Here is a 13,337-nt window from a genome sequence, read left to right as displayed (position 1 = left end):
ATGTAATGAGCTGCTTGTCCTACATAAATGTAAGTAATTAAATACATAAATAAATAAAAAAATATATGTAATTGTAAAAGTATTATTATTTGAGATTTGAATATAGAGTGTGCATGCAATTTTGTTTGACTATATGTAGTCTATATATTTAATTTCAAAAATGTTAGTTTAACATGATTTGAATGTGTGTGTGTATAACAAAATTAAATAGTATAAAAGTTTGTAAGTGACAGTTGATTTTAGGAGATTGAAAAAAATACAGTAAATTCATTTTACAGATTACACAAGCTAAAAGTCAGTTAGAAAATGTGTTCATGTACTGGTCAGAAAATATGCATACCTGTAGTTTGTGTTCATGCATATGGATATGCATGGAGCTGCAAGTAGAAATCTTGGAGACTTGTACAGTATTTCTGGTAGATGCTGCTTGCCAATGATATGACTCTTGTACTCTGAGAGATTCAGAGTACATTTGCAGTGCTGATCTATGATGATGCAGTTAGATGTAGAGGTCTTGAATGTGTTTGGTGGATGGTCATGTGACTTCTTAGCTACATCCAATGAGGGAATGGCATAGAGAGTGAAGTGGAAATTGTAGAAGGGATGTTCATGTTACGATATGTCCGCAGACATGGCGGTAGTTAACGGACTTCGGGTGTTACATCCGGGGATTTTTGGGTTCAAAAGTTATGCAAATGAGAATGAGCACTGAAAGCGATTGGTCAGGGAAGTTTAGTGGGTGTGTTGTGCCAGGAGAGAGTATCTCAGATACTCTTTTTGCTGAGAGAAGAACAGATAGATATGGCTGTGTGTTTCAGAAAACAGATTGTTTGGATTTTGGGAGACTCGTGGATACATTGGTTGAAGGTGTATGCAGAACCTGTGGAGTAGCTGTAGATCTTGGATTCCCACATGTGGAAGTACACTGGCATGGAGTACGTGGAATGAAGTGGTTGGACTTGTTACCTCTCTGTGCTACTTTGGAGACAGAGCACCATCCAGATATAATTATAATTCATTGTGGAGGCAACAGTTTAGGACATGTGTCTGGAATTTATTTGCAATTTGCAATGAAAGAAGGACTAGGGAAGGTCATAGACATGTTTCCAAATTCTCAAGTAATTTTTTCACGGATTGCGCAGAGACAAATGTGGCTTCACATGTTAAATGGACATTATGGTAATAAGAATCCCTTATACACATATTTCATGAAAAGTACATACACATGTGATGTCATCAGTGATGTCATCAATGAAATTTGTGATGCCATCTTTGATGTCATGGGTGTTAGTCTTAGCAGTGCATGGTGGTGGCACGAGTTATGGTTGCTTAGCTTACCATAACTGGCAAATTTCAGGGGTTTTTCGGTTTTACTTGGAACCATAATGCCCCTTTAACATGTTTTTTTCACTGAATTTCATAGGTTTTTAGTAGCGCAACTTAACCATAGCGTCCCTTTAACAAAGTTTTTTTCACTGAATATTGTATATAACTAGGTCGTAGAGCCAATTGATCGGTAGCCAGCACACAATCATAATCTCACGTTTTATCCGCAATTTTAGCTAGATGGAATTCAATCATTCACTTGGGGGCTGCACGGAGTCCAATGACCAAAAAACGAGACAGAACAGTTTTTTTCATCACACAAAACCACCTACTCCTAGTCACCCTCCGTGAATGTTCTACTGTGTGGTTCAAGTGATTTTACTCATGAAAGGCTTCCAAGGTAATCTTAGCCCACCGCCTACAAACAGCAAGTTTCCACAAAGAGGTCAATGACTGCCGTCCAAGTTTAAGCCTTACTGCCTGTACGGGAACCAAACAAGGTAGGCCCAGCAAAGAGCAAAGTATGTTCGCCTCTAGCCATTCCAGCCAACTGACAGCTCTTTACGGGAGTACCTCCAGTGCATACATTATCCCAGGCATAATTGATTGCTTATAAACACTCAGCTTGGCCTCAATGGACCCTCCCCCCCGACAGTCTATTGACAATTACCCTAAGAGCAAGCCATTTTGTTCAATCCTTGCTGAAGGCAATCTCTTCCACATGGGACAGGTCTTTTGAAGCATTAACTGTCATACCCAAGTACTTATATTCAGCAACTTGTCCCAGGGGTTGGTCATCTATTTTCCAGACAAAAGTCAGGGCACCATACGCTCACTTCCCGATAGTCATAGTTTTTGTCTTGATGACATTTACCTTAAAGCCATTTTCCCTCGCATAGACAGTGCATCCAAAGAACACTGAAGCCCCATAGCTGCACGGTCAAAGATGGCAGTGTCATTGGCATAAGTGAGGCAATGAATGGCAGCACAGCCAAATCTGAGGGGGGTGGGGGGTGATTATTCACTGATCATAAGCATGGTTAAAAATCGGATACATAGAGATTATATAGAGTAGGGGCAAGCACACAGCCCTGCTTCAATCAATTGTTAGTAGGAATAGGATGTCCCAGGTTACCTGTTTGTGAAAGGCGAATCTGTACCTCAGTATGAGTATATAACTGCTTCAGGAAATACAGGACAGAATCGTCTACACCCCAACTCTCCAACTTAGACCAGCGTTTCCCCCCGATAAACACTGTCGAATGACGAGCTATAATCAACGAAGCACATATACAGTACTTTGTCCGGGGTTAATAGTGTATCTGAAATTAAGGAGAACAGAACCCACAAAGGGTGATTCGTAGAACAATGGCCCTCATTAGGACCCAGGCGTTAAGGGGTTTACGGCACCGTAAACGGCGCCAACCCTTAACGCCTGATTACAAGGCTCCCTTTGCGAGATGGCTTTTAACAGCTGCTTTTTGCAGCCGTTAAAATCCATGCCGCAAAGGGACCTTGGCGATAATTACGGCACCGTAATTTATGGTGCCGTAATTATCGCCTTTCCCCATTCCCATTATGCCCTATGGGGCAAAAATGGGAATGGGGAAGGGTAAAATGGGAAATGGGGATTTACCGCCCCACTCACCTTGGAATGGGGGGTAAATCCGCCAACCACCATGGCCATGGTGGTAAGGGTACGACCCAGGCGGTAACTTACCGCCTGGGTCGTAATGAGGCCCAATGTTTCCTAAATCCCATCTGAGTGATATTTAGAAAAGCACAGTTTACAATGCCTCCAATAACATCTTCACAAATATGTTGAATCCACTGTGCAGCATTGTTAGGGAGAATTCTCTGTTTAGGCTGAATTTCCTAGCCTAGTGAGTCCCCCTGCAGCTTTGCTGGATTTCTGGAGTTTGTTTTTTTTCCATCCTGCCAAGAGTGAGACTCTTTTTCTCCCACTCTTGGACATGAATGTGGATAATTCTTTTGAATGTCAATGTGTTCTATGGGCTATGGGGTCTTTTACTCCATAGGGTCTCGTATGTTTTGCTATGTGTGTTACACCGCACCCTCCATGCCGTAACACTGGGGCCTCCTAGAGGACCCCCACCATAGACTCCATACCCTGGGACTGACTACTGTCTCCCAGGGCATGTAAAGTCACCATTGGCTTTACTAGACCTAAATTTACTAACAGAACTAGTACAAACCATCCTATTGTGGACGTACTAGTAGGGGTCATTCGATTGCCCCAGGGTCTTTTATTCGAGGGGGTACTGTCCCGTCCCCCCCTCGTCGAGTTTTGGCTAGTGGCAGTGGAAACTACTTGTTATATTCGGCCCCGAATATAACTCTATGGGATTCTTCCCATTGTTGGAGGTTAATACTTTATCTTGTTAGTCTCTAACATACCGCCGGTTTATTTGTCTTAAATAAATCTACCGGTTGGTATTTTCTGCCAGAACTCGGTTTTTAAAATGGTGTCTGTGTTCGTCTCTGTAACTCCGAACCAAAGGTTGAGCCCTTTGTTCCCCTTTTGGCGGGCTTCTACACAGAAGCCCTCCAAAGTGGTGCCATTATTTCTGGGTACCACAGGGGGTGTGGGAGGGGGTTTAGGCACCCTGGACTGAGTTGCCTTGCCAACTCAAGTCGCACTCTGGTGTGATTGGCCCAAGTGGTGAGCCACCCCGCTCAGCACTTAGCGTGTTTTGATTGACAGCTAGGCTGAATGAATGGGGGTTTTCTGCATAAAAGCAGGGCTTTTGGGACTGGATCTTCAGAAGTCACCACAGGACCTAAGAATCCGACGAGGGTAAAGCTGAGCCGACCTGCAATGACGACACCTCCGGTGGAGCCCTGCTGAACCGACTCACCACTTCCCAACGACAGAGGAGATCTCCCCACCGGAGAGTCTTCTTCCCCTGACTGGTGGGCACAACCAGTCCCCTTTGCTTTTTCTTCGCTTCTAGGGCGTAGTGGTCGAATTGCCTGTGCTGAGCACCCCGGCAACCAGATAGCCACTAGCCCATACCGCGACCAAAAGGTGGTGCCTTGTGATGGAGCACTCCGCGGCTGGTCTCTTCCCTGGTGGTGCAACGATCTTCAACTTTCCTTCGACGACGAGATCATCTCTTCTCTTGGCAAAGCCTCGACTTGTATCCACCACCAGGAACAACTGCCCCCGCCGGAGCTGTCCCTCCACATACAAGGTACCGTGTCCGCCTGGCTTCCCTTGTGACGGTTAGCGTGAGGTGTCTTAATCCTTGCCTCTCCATTGGGTCGCCTCCAAGCCTTCTTAACTTTCTGTTCTGAACTAGTCCAATTTTTTTGTGACAATTTGCGACAAAGACTCAAAGTGCATTTCCACTGTGATACTTTTTGGGACATATCGCCTTGCCTCTCTCGGAGTGGGCCTGGCCTCTGAACTTTGCGATCTACAGTAGACCCTGCCTTACTTGCCTTGCATTTGTTCGTAAAAGTGTTGGTACCGAGTTGATTTCATACCCTGCCTTTTCTTTCCTGTCCTAACGAATACTAGAGTGCCATCTAGGTTAAAGCATTCACCTCTGTCTGCAAATAAGTGGTGCCATTGAACATAGACTTGTCGAACTATTGTTAGAGGGATTGATTTACTTATAGTAATTGTAATTGAAGTTGTTTGCCGTATTAGTGCCAGAGTGTTTTTCATAGATGTTTTGTTATAAATAAATACCTACATATCTTTACACCCATGCTCTGTTCCGTGTTTGCTTGTTCTACTGTGTAAATTGCCCTATTTTGTATACTGCACATACTGCCTAACTCTTCTTGAGGGAAGTCTGACTGCTCAGCCACAGCTACCAAGTGAATCTATGTGGTACAGACTGCTACCAAGTGGGTTTACTGCCAAACACCTGTAGTCCTAAATCTTTTTCAGTGGTCCAAGAGGGAACTGCACAGGTTTCCGCCTAACAAGCATTGCTAGTAGTCTGTAGTTCTCAGGCAAATGCCGAGGACCCTTCTTATAGACCGGGTTTATGATGGAATTTTGCTAGGACCTGGGAAAAATACCCATCTCACAAATATGTAGGAATATTTGCTGCAAAGCCACAGCCCAATATTCGGGTTTACTCTTAAAGATGATGTTACAAAGACCGGCTGGGCCAGGTGAGCAAGATGATGCTAATTTATTGATGATCAGGTACATATCAGGTTCCTAGACCAGCCTCCCTACCTCTGTATTGACCATAGAGTAGAAAAGAATCCGATTCCACCCAGTGATTTTCCAAGTGGAACCTATCTACGGCACAAACTTCATTGGCCCCAACCTCAGCCAAGTTATATCGTATTAGGTGCAGAATTTCCTAGAGTTTCTTTCTTGGATACGTTTATTCATAATTGTCCATGCAGCGCTGGCCTTGCTGTATCCATGATTTGTAAGTCAGCGTTTGTATATACCTTTCAAGGCAGAAATGTTTTGGTTTCTCACTTTGAGGCTAGTATAACAGTTTCACCAAGCGGATGGCCGCCCTTAACTCTCTTCCTACAAGCAATTAGTGCATCATAGGGGGGTCCCAGCTTTTTAGTTCCACACCTAGTAATGATAGACCAGTCATATTTTGGCACATACCTGGCAACCAGACTGTCTAACTTCCAGCTACAAGACTGTACAGATGAAATCCCCCTGGCTTCCGCCCGAATCAACCTAACATGTATTTCTTGAATATGTCTCAGAGTCAAACGGACTCTATTTCCCTGGACATTAACCATGGGATTGTATACTATCTGCTGAGAAATTTCAAGTCATATTCAGGATGGCGTCATCACTTATTGGTACTGGCATAATATTCAACAAGGGGGAGTGTTTACATAGTGATCCATTTAAAAAAATAGAATCAAGGCACTTTGGGGTGTTCCATTTGTCCATGTATAAAATACATAATTGGTTGGTGGATATTGTATCTGTAAATCAAATTCGCCCAACAAATCCCTCCATTTTGGACCTTGATTGTGGTATTTCGTTTCAGTTGCTATGTTTCCTGTGGGGATTGACAGCCCAGAGTCATAGTAATCCACATTAAAATCCTCTGCCGTCGTGATTCCTCCCCTTGGATGCCACAGTTGCCAAAACGGAGGATATTGAGGAGAGCCTTCATCAGCCGGGTGGTCTGAATACCTCCAGGTGGATCATACAAGGTGATCACCAACATGCACCCCCCCCCCAACCGACAGCCCAGTAATGTCCACCCAAAGTAAATATTCATTAAGGCCATCCGTTATAATCTCTTTTGCTAAATACGAGGTTTTTACTCCCTACATAAACCTCCCCCCAGGCAACCAGCTATGGAGTGGGGAGAAAACACAATACATAACCATCCAAGTCGAAACGGGAGGTGAGCCAGGTCTCTTGTAATAGTAATATGTCATTTGACATCCTATACTCTAATACAGCCCTATTGTTCATAAATGACGAGTGGCCTCTTGAATTCCAAGACATGACCTTAAAGGTGGACATTTCTACAGGTGTCCAGATTTCATCCTGGGATCTGGAAGGGAGCAAACCATGTGCCCTACTTCCTCACCTCCAAATGCACATAGTCAGCTTTCTGTAAATCTACTCCCGTCCGACCCGAAGTATCTTACAGGAAGCTTCAGGTATAGAAACTGCATTCTGGGTTGGGCAGAAAACCTAAATGTCAAAACCCATATGAGAGAATGCCCTAGAAAGCCTGCAGATAGATGAAACCACCAAGAGTGAGGCAAACGCAGCTAAGACCCAGTTTGACACACTATTAGAAGTGGGAAATTCCAGGCCCTCTATATCCTCTGATGTGACAGTAGTAAGGGCCAGGATTTGATGTAATAAAGAAAGTAACCAGGTCCCGGTCTAGGAAAGGGCTGTCACCCGTAGGGAGTCTTTCAACGATGTCTGTGTATTTTGACCCAGCAAAACACGCAGGTCCTGACAGTGATGTGACAAATGCTGATCCGACAACCCTAGAGGCCTTCACAAAGGCGAGCCAGTTGTCATGAGTCAAGGCCTGTGTGCTATATTGCTGACCCAAAGATTCTGAGCCCTCCGCTGGATCTTCACATTCTGTGATGAAGCAACAGGTAAGACAGAGTAATCCATCCTCTCGTGTCTCACAAGATCAATGGGGGGGGGGACTTCCGGCCTCACTATACACTTTAACTTGGCCCTTTTTTGGCAAGCTTGTTCCCAACATGACTGCTTTATTATTTTCCTGCTCAGGCTTCTGTACATGTGCAAAGGGACCTTTACAAGAAGAAGCCATAGTGGGAGGTTGTTTGGTCGCCATTTATCCAGAGGGCCATGCAGAAGTGCTTGCTGTACCGTGCCATCTACCACCTTATTAGTGATGGTCTAGCGACCCACTGGGGGTGGCGGGGAAAGCCCACTCTCTGAAATCAGGGGGCTGAGATTTCCTCTTACCCTTAGGAGGTTTCCTTCCACTTGTCCATGTATTTTCTTTTTCCAGGGGGGGGGGTCTGTTTCACACTGGGTTCTTTTCAGTCTACTCACTCAGAGAGTTTATAGTGATAAAGTCGAATGACATAATGTCAAAAGTCATAGGGCCTCATTACACGGAAGGCGGTGAGCCGTGGGGCTATTAGCGCCATGGCTCATGCCGGTAAAATACCGGCACCGCCTTGGCGGAAAGGGGATTTACTGCCCCATTCCAAGGTTGGAGGGGCGGTAAATCCCCCTTCCGCCATTGCCCTTCCCCATTCCCATTTCTGCCCCATAGGGCTCTATGGGAATGGGGAAGGCGCTAATTACGGCACCGCAATTTTGCAGTGCCGTAATTAGCTCCGAGGTCCCTTAGCGGGTTGGTTTTTAACGCCTGCAAATAGCAGGCGTTAAAGCACCAACCCGCTAAGGGACCTCGTAGTAAGGCGGTAATGGTTAACGGTCACCGTTAGCATTAAAGGTGGCCGTTAACCATTACCGCCTTCCGTGTAATGAGGCCCATAATGTCTAAAAAAAAAAAAGTCAAAAAACAAATGTTGAATTTCTTTTTTTGGTTGCTTTTTTTCAAAATGGGGGAGTTACCCCCCAAATCCCCTTTTTTGTAATTTTCTTTTTGTTTTAACCCTTTTTTTTACCTCCGGAACCCAAAAATAAAACATGTAAATAAAAAAAGAATATTTATACAAAAAGGAGGACAGGTGCATAACAATTAGTCTAATAAGTCTCTCATCTGTCTAGCGAAGACTGTTAATTATGATCTATAACCATTGGTCCTGAAAAAATGGACTAGTACACAATACATTCTTATAAATGTGATCATTTTAATTTTCCAAAATCAATAAAACACCACTAAAAAACTTGTTTAAAACTCATACAATATAACCCAAGATTTTAACCCACATGGTGGGTATAGTAACAACCTAATGTGATAAATTACATCACAATTGACAACATGTACATTTCAACAAACACATAACAATTACAATGCACTCTGTACTTAAACAAAGTGTCGATTCACAAACAACCATATACTGACATGTTTCAGTCCTTTATAGCTTCTCAATGCTTGAACTTTCTTCAGGGGAAAAAATGTGTTTTCACATAAGTTCTTCACCACCATGTAATCCCGGGTAGAGAGCACGGCGATCCCAAATGAGGGCACCTCTAAGTGTAGCTTTAGTAGTGCAAATGTCGATGTCAAAACCTTCAGACTTCTTCAGTCAAGTCTATATTATTATATGGGTTCTCAAGGTACCCCTTCTAATTCCAAGGTCTGCAACAACCAGGCTTCAAAGATGTTCACTTAGGAAACGCTTTAATGTAGATACCGAAGTATCACGTGTGAGTAGTCTTTCACGTACACTCAACTCTGATCGTACGGAACTTCAAAAGCTCTCTTGTAGCCGCGGCATGTACTTGCACGTGGGTTAAAATCTTGGGTTATATTGTATGTGTTTTAAACAAGTTGTTTTAGTACTGTTTTATTGATTTTGGAAAATTCAAATGATCAAATTTATAACAATGTATTGTGTACTAAGTCAATTTTTTCAGGACCAATGGCTATAGATCATAATTAACATTCTTCGCTAGACAGGTGAGAGACTTATTAGATTAATTGTTATGCACCTGTTCTCCTTTTGTATAAATATTGATGGTAAACCCCAAACCGTGGAGTTAGGTTCTCTTTGGGGGCGTTTTATCTAGCTTAAGTACAGTGAATAAAAAAATAAAACATTCTATTTTTTTGTTTTCAAAATTTTTTTTCTTCGACATTATGTCTTTCGACATGTTTTCAACTTATTCACTGGATAACCACTCAGAGACAAGGGACTATCCAGCATGGGCAATTGCACACACAATGCATCCAGAGTGTGGTCCTCTGTGGAAGCGATGATGTTCACAGTATCAAACTGATTTACTGAATGGCCCGAGGGGCGCAGTCAGTCTTATCATATCCCCACCCCCTCTGATCACCATGAGTTACCTTAGATAGCCCTTGGTTTAATTGATCACCAGACGTTGCATGCCAATCACATGCACAGTCAGCAGGCCCACGCAGCTTTTAATGGCAGACTGTGCCATTGCCAGGCTGGTACACAGTTGCAGCAGGGATTCGATCTTGGCTTCAATATGCTGCATGAAACCAGTAGTAATGGAGGGTAAGACATATGCTACCCCCCCCCCTTCAGCAATAGGTGAAGGCGTGTCTCCATCTTCACTATCCGTACTAGTGTAGGCCGAGAGATTAGTGGGGAAATCACAATTTACTATGTTAGCAGATGGACCCAAAGAGTTTCTTTTTAAAGAAAGGCAAAGGTTCAGAAGAGACTCGTTATTATCAATAGTGTTTGAGTGTTTGAGTTTCCAGGGCAACTGCTTGATCAATTTCCCACCACTTTGGTTTCCATTGGGGCGGAGAAGGCATCACGCCATTTGAGACGTTGGGAGCAAGTTTGTTGAAAAAACTAGTGATTTCAATTTACCCTTTTTCCTCTTATTTTCTGTCTTGGACACAGTGTGTTTCAATCTTCCAAGGGAGGCACTACGTGCTTTCAACCAGTCAAGAAGAGGTTAGGCAGTCACTCATGGAAAGCGTACCTTACAATGTAGCTGCGCTTTCCAGTAAGAGGAACACCTCTGACACAGAACTGCTCCATACTTTCCACCAACACCAGACGCCATTCGCCAAACACCAGACACACAAGCCGCACACTGTGCCGCGCTCCGCGCGCTCACAGTGAATTAGTCTGTTGTGGACTCTTCATCCAAACAATGAAACTGGGGGAAAGACTGCATGTTCCAAGGTTCCAATGCTCAGCCTCTCCTGCAGTCACTGCCAAACACACAAGCTGCACACTGTGCCGTGCTCTGTGCAGGCACAGTGAATTTGTGTGATGTGGACTCCTCCTCGAAACAATGAAACTGGGGAAAGACTGCAAGTTCCAAGGTTCCAATGCTCAGCCTCTCCTGTAGTCACTGCCAAACACACAGGCCACTCATGCCTTACTCCTTTGACTCGTATTACAGAAGCTTTGCTTGGGTACTAGTGCAATTTTGCACAGTGTAAGCACTAGGGCAGAAGTGTAGTAACTCTATTTGTTAATATATTTTTGCACAAGACCAAAAGGGTATTTTTTTCCCTAGAACTAATAGTGCAAAGTATCTATGCCATGAAATAACCAGTTTCCTGCACTCAAAAACCCTGTCTTACATTCAATTTCAAATCAATGTTATGCATTTTATGTAGTCTTTTGACCAAAAATATCAAATACACCAAATATGTGATTTAACTGCCATGGGTCCCCCCCCCCCCAGTGCCAAGGCCTTTTTTGGTCATTTCAGTATTTCACCATGCAAAGCCTTCTAACATTTTCTCCTTTATTAACCCCTTAAGTGCCAAGGACGAGCTATCTCGTCCTTGGCACTGGGGAGGTAATCCCAAGGACGAGATACCTCGTCCTTGGCACTTAAATGGGTGAAGTCTTTACTCGTCACACCATTAAAATCATAGACTTTCTCTCAAGTCTACATAAGATACATAACATTAATTTATGAAACAGAAGTTGAATGTGAGAGAGTTTGATTGAGTGTAGGACACCTGTTATTTCTATTTACCTTTGTGATTGAGAGCATAGTCCCCGTACCTTACTCACGCCGCAGTCCAATATAGAGCACTCGGCCTCTTACCATATGTCCAGCTGCCCAGTTGTATTTGCAAATCTATGATACGAGCCCTGGGCAAGCAGCGTCCGAGCAGAACTGGATTTTCCCACCATCATGCCACACAAAGCCAATATCGATCAACTCTGGTATGGTTAGATGACTTGTTAAATAAATGAAAACGAGCTACATAAATAGGAGAAATCAAATGTTTATTGAGAACTCTCAGATTTACTAAGTCACAAAGGACTGGGCCTGACTTTTGCAAATGTTAAAAGTCAGAGCGCACTTTAAAACTGCTCATCAAAGGGTTGTCTATGAATATTTAAGGGACGTGGTTCTTTCTCGAGGCTCTGAGCATGCTGGAACCAGGCACTTTCTATGTAGACATATTTACAGGCAATAACTAGATTCCAAGTCTAAGCTATTCACATTGGCTGAGGTGTCCTTGACAGACTGCCACAGAACATCTTAATTTTTTTCTATTTCAGCACTTGTTCTCTTCCTGTTTACCATACTCTTTATTTTAATAAGCTTGTGTGACACTGAACTGTATTATTTTCTATGTAGATATGGAAAACTGCATAACGTGCCCACGAGACCAGTGGTCCAATGAGAGATGAGATGCTTGTATTCCACGGATCACAGAGTTTCTGGCCTACGAGGATCCTCTGGGTTTGGTTTTTATCTTCCACGGCAAGTTTCTTCTTCATCCTCACTGCGGGTGTGCTGGGAATCTTTATTAAATACCGCAAGACCCCTTTTGTTAAAGCCAATAACCGGGATCTCAGCTACACTCTCCTCCTCTCCCTCATGCTGTGCTTCCTCTGCTCTCTTCTGTTTATTGGACCACCTTCAAAGACATCATGCCTTCTACAACAAACCTGCTTTGGCATAATATTTACAATTGCTCTATCTTCAGTTCTTGGAAAAACCGCCACCCTTATCATCGCCTTTAAAGCCACAAAGCCTGGCAGCAAGTTCAGGAAGTGGGTGGGCACCCGAGTGTCGAGCTGTCTGCTGCTGCTCTGCACGCTGGTGCAGGTGTTGATCTGCACCTTGTGGCTTGTTCACTCTTCCCCGTTCCCAGACATTGACACCACATCAGAGACTGGGAAGATGATCTTACAATGCAATGAAGGCTCCGTCATTGGGTTCTATTCTGTGGTTGGTGATATGGGATTTTTGGCTCTTCTGAGCTTTGTTGTTGCCTTCATTGCGAGAAAGTTACCAGATAGTTTTAACGAGGCCCAGCTTATCACCTTCAGCATGCTGCTGTTCTGCAGTGTCTGGATCGCCTTCATCCCAGCGTACATGAACACCAAGGGTAGGTACATGGTTGCCATAGAGATATTTGCCATCCTGAGTTCCACTGCTGGACTCCTAGGCTGTATCTTCATCCCCAAGTGCTACGTCATTATCCTGAGGCCTGAGCATTACACCAGACAGTACCTAATGTGGAAACACACAAAGAACTAATGTTTGTGGGAACCCCTCCTGATGCAGTCCAGCTAGTTCATGCTCAAGCACCATATTTAGAACAGAGCATCATTCGGCACGGCCACTTATTTCACTGCAGATTTCTTTTCTTTGGTTATTGCCCCTCAAAGGTTCTTTAGTGTTTCAGAAATACCTCAAAAAAGGTAGCAGGCGCTCCTCTCCAGAAAGAACATGGCATGATAAGCTGATCGAAGATGAGAGTTTGCAGCACACGCTTTTTCCTCACTGTACTTTTCACAGATGGGAAATATCCATTTTCATATCAGTCTTTGTCCTGCCCACATGGGCAGTCCAGCACCGAAATGCTATGGCAATTCCTCTCTGAACAAGAGTACCAAAAGCAACCCCATACACGTGTTTCAACCTTGCTGGG

General features: G+C 43.8%; 1 pseudogene; it reads left to right on the top strand.

The window, feature by feature from the left end:
* LOC138568895 (vomeronasal type-2 receptor 26-like) overlaps positions 1–12,943 on the top strand; it is a 68,024-nt pseudogene extending 55,081 nt beyond the window's left edge.
* The last annotated feature ends 394 nt before the right edge of the window (positions 12,944–13,337 follow it).

This window comes from Ambystoma mexicanum, chromosome 2q (genome assembly GCF_040938575.1).
Source record: "Ambystoma mexicanum isolate Mex_15411 chromosome 2q, UKY_AmexF1_1, whole genome shotgun sequence".
In the NCBI taxonomy this organism is placed as follows: Eukaryota; Metazoa; Chordata; class Amphibia; order Caudata; family Ambystomatidae; genus Ambystoma; species Ambystoma mexicanum.
Note: the sequence above shows the minus strand (reverse complement) of the source record. Positions and strands in the feature narration are given on the sequence as shown.